The sequence below is a fragment of the Chenopodium album genome, chromosome 22, assembly GCF_948465745.1.
Source record: "Chenopodium album chromosome 22, dcCheAlbu1.1, whole genome shotgun sequence".
Classification (NCBI taxonomy): Eukaryota; Viridiplantae; Streptophyta; class Magnoliopsida; order Caryophyllales; family Amaranthaceae; genus Chenopodium; species Chenopodium album.
In genome coordinates this window covers 32,751,308-32,755,407 of record NC_137855.1, presented here as the reverse complement: position 1 = coordinate 32,755,407, position 4,100 = coordinate 32,751,308, and positions in this window count along the sequence as shown.

Here is a 4,100-nt window from a genome sequence, read left to right as displayed (position 1 = left end):
GTGCTTTCCTATATGAAAAACACAAAAAAATTGAGAAATTTAAAAAAAATCCAAAAATACGTTCCAATGAATTGTAAATCATGCTTCCCTATGCCCCATACTTGAGAAAATTTGTTTTGATTCTTGGTTATTGATGATGAGCATTGTGGATTTGTTGGTCATGATTTGAAGTTTAATTGCTTGGATTCCTAAACATGCGTCAATTTTGTCCAACTACTTGTGAATTTAGTGCTTGACTAGTTGATTTGGTTAGGAATGTGTGTTTAGTTCCTGGTATGCCAATGAATTTGAGTATTGGTTTGCAACTATGAGTAGTATTTCATGGCTCTTTATTATGCACATGAGGAGGGCGAAGGCGTTCATTCTTTTAGGTAGCCTCCAAATTTATTTAGATACATTTGTTCCCTTCTTGCTACCCATGTTGTTGCTTGTGCCCTTTTATTGTTTATTAACCACATTACAAGCCTTATTTGCCCCATTGATTACTAGTCTTAAGCTTGGCTTGGGGGAGCTATGAGTGAGTAAGGTGAGGGAGTTTGTAGTGTGCACATTATTTGCACAATTTGGTTGGGTTTTGAGAAGTAATTTGTTCTTGATCATATTTTTGTTTTGATGAGTTTAAAAGTTGAATATCCTTGGAAAAATAAAAGTGTGATGAAAAAAAAGAAAGAAGAAGTTCAAGGAAAAAAAAAGTGAGAAATATGTTGAAAAAAAGAAAGTGAACTTCTAAAGAAAGAAAAAAGAAGAGCAAAAGAAAAAAAAAATTGTTTATATGTTCAAATGTTCTATATGAAGGTTGCTCAAGGAAAGAAAAAAAAAGTGAAAAAAATTCAAGTTTGAAAAGAGAAAAAAAAAAAGGAATGAGTTCAAAGTTTATGTATTCACTCAAGTTCTACATTGTTATAGTTTTATGAGTGAAATTGTAAGTGTTGGGATTGTTTATGTTGTTTGAAGTTGTATTTGGTGGATTCTTGTTGGAGTTATTTATGTTGGAAATGTATGATCATCATTTATTGTTGATCATGAGTTTACTAGGATTTGGCTCCCTTAATGCATAGCTTTCTCACATATTTCCAAATTTATCTTACCCTTTACCCTAGCCTTACATTACAAGCTTTAAAGACATTCAGACCTTGTGCATAGAGTTGTGTAAATGTGAAAGTGTTGCTTATCAATGCAAGTTATGACTTGACATATTCCGAGTCGACTATTAGGTTGAGTGTATGTCTTTTTACATAGTGATTTACCCCCGTCCCTTGGTCATAATTGTGAGTTTGGGAGGGCATTGTTCACATAAAGGGGTTGGGTTGGAGAGCGATCGAGTACATCTTTTACTCGCCATATAAATGAGAGTTGAGTGTGTGAGCACTAGTCTTGAATTCTATATGCTCATGTGGTTGCTCTATTTGACAATTGTTGGGGAGGAAGAGTGATTGGATGAATGAGATTGATTGATATTGAAACATGTTTATTAGATTTGCCTTGAATCGTTTGTGCTTGGTTTGATTATTGGGGTAAGACATGTTTTATATGTATGACCCATAGATTTTAAATATGATCTGCACATCGTGGTGTATTTATGTAATTTACATACGGCCTGTGTACCGTTAAGTATTTTTGTAACTTTTATTTAAAGTAAATAGATTAGTTGTTTAAATAGTGTTAGTCCAAAGTAGCCCATGAAGGCCCAAAGGAGCAAGGTGGATGGAGATCCATGATGATTCAAGTGGGAGCTTTTCAATTCTAGTTTTCTTAGGACTAAGAGGCCATACTATGTCATGCTTTATTTTATGCATTAGTAGATTATGCATGTTAGATTTTCTTTATGTTGTTTGATGATGTGCTAGAGTTCACTAAATAATCATAACATAATAAATCTAGGTCCCAGTAATATTAAGATTGCTTTTTGATCCAATTAGGTACCCAACAATCCTTCAATCATAAGTGATGGGTCAGCCTCAACAGAGTGTCACTTGTTATCTTGGGTAATTTGGGCTAGATCACACTTTACATATATAATTGGTTATGCTCAACAAGGTTCTCAAAAGAGTTTAGAACCTTGAAACAAAGGATAATAATTAAACATGTGATATTTAATTATTCAACCAAGAGTTACAAGAGTTGTAATCAGTAAAGAGTTTATTCACCTTTAAAATGTAATGCTTGATGGTAGGGCCTCGGTCTGGTCAACTATTACACAAATAAAGGATCTTGGAATCACTTAAAATTCAATTGGGATCATTAAATTATTAAATAAAATGCTTTAAAGTTACCTATATTATTCGTTTATGGTACAATTTACTATTAATTAACCATAATTATTAAACTTTGCGTTAATTTGCCATAGATGGGAAGCTGTAATCACAATGACAACAACATTTACAATCTTTGACCATTCCTTGAGAAGGATAGGTTGATAGGGGATAACTTTTCCAACAGGGAAAGAATGCTGAGACTAGTTCTGAAATCTGAAGGTAGAGAGGATGTCATTGACACCCCGTTGCTAGGATGTGACAGAGATCAAAAAGCACAAGGAAACTCATGAGAGAGTTATGCCTATCTCTTGCTTAATGATTGCTACCATGGATCATGGTCTTCAAAAGCATTTTGAGGATCGGGATGCGTACACAATCATGCAAGAACTCAAAGCCTTGTTTAAGAAACAAGCAGCGATTGAAAGGTACGAGCTCCATCGTGAGATTTTGGATTGTAAGATGGAGAAGAGTACCACAGTTCATGATCATGTTTTCAAAATGATCGGCCTTATTCTAAATATGGAGAAACTTGGGCACCCATACAGTGATGAGATGGCAACTGACATCATTCTCAACTCACTTCCAGAAAGTTTTAACCAGTTTATCATGAATTTTAACATGACTGATGCCGCAAAGACTATGAATGAGTTGCATGCAATGCTGGTTAGTGCTGAAAAAGAAAATCCAAAAGAAGTTCTTATGATTCAAAAGGGAAAGGGGTTTAAGAAGAAGGGGCAAAAGGCTACTGCCAAGAGCAAGGGAAAGTCAGTTGCCAAGGCTCCTGAAAAGCCTAAGGCGACTCCAAAACCCAAGGCTGCAAGAGAAAGTGAATGCTTTTACTGCAAGAAGAAAGGGCATTGAAAGCGCAACTGTCACAAATACCTTAACTTCCTCAAGAATAATGGAGCATCAACCTCAGGTACTATGTTATAAACATTTAACTTTCACTTAGGTATGTGATACCAAGTTGCAGTGCTTAACATTATTAATGTTGCGCAGGAACTGCAAACAAATGAGGCTAGTATGGAGATGGAGCTTGAAGGTGCACTAGAAGTATTTGAGTGGCCAGAGATAGCTTCATAGTTTTATTTTCTGATTATTTTATCATGATTTTAGAACAATTTCTAGTTTTGATGAGATAATATTTCAGTTTTTGTTTATGTACTGATTTGGTTTACTTGGCTTGGACAAGTGTTGATCCATGACCAAGGTAATAAATTGTTTTCATTTTGCAAGATGTGAGTTAATTTCATTTTATGACATTGATATAAGTATATCACAAAAGTAAAATAAGATGATTCAAAGTAAACTTACTTATAACCAAGTAAGGTTAGTTAGGTCACATAAACCCTTTACGCATCCAAAGTTACATTTGGATGAACTCTTATTCTTATTTGATTATGAATCACTTGAGAATTATTAGAAGTCATGCTTGATAAGATAAGATGACCAATTTGCCTTTTAGTTGAAAGGGTGAAAAAGCTAAAATGACCTTATGGAACTCATACATATGATGTGTGTGGACCATTAAGTTCAAGAGTTAGCAAAGAGATTTAACGATTTCATTGCTTTTATTAATAATTTAAGTAAATGTATCGATAATTACTTAATGAAGTAAAGGTTGGAATCCTTCAAAATGTTCAAAATTCCAAAATGAAATGTAAAATCAGTTTGCGATAAACAATTAACACCACAATATGATTGTTGTGATAAATATTTAACTCAAAATAAATGATGATCCAAATAAATTGTTGAACTAATCACAATCCAGGAACAATACAATTAAAAAGTGTGTTGAAAGCAGGAATCAAACTTTTCTTGCCATGGTTCGATCCAAAATTTAAT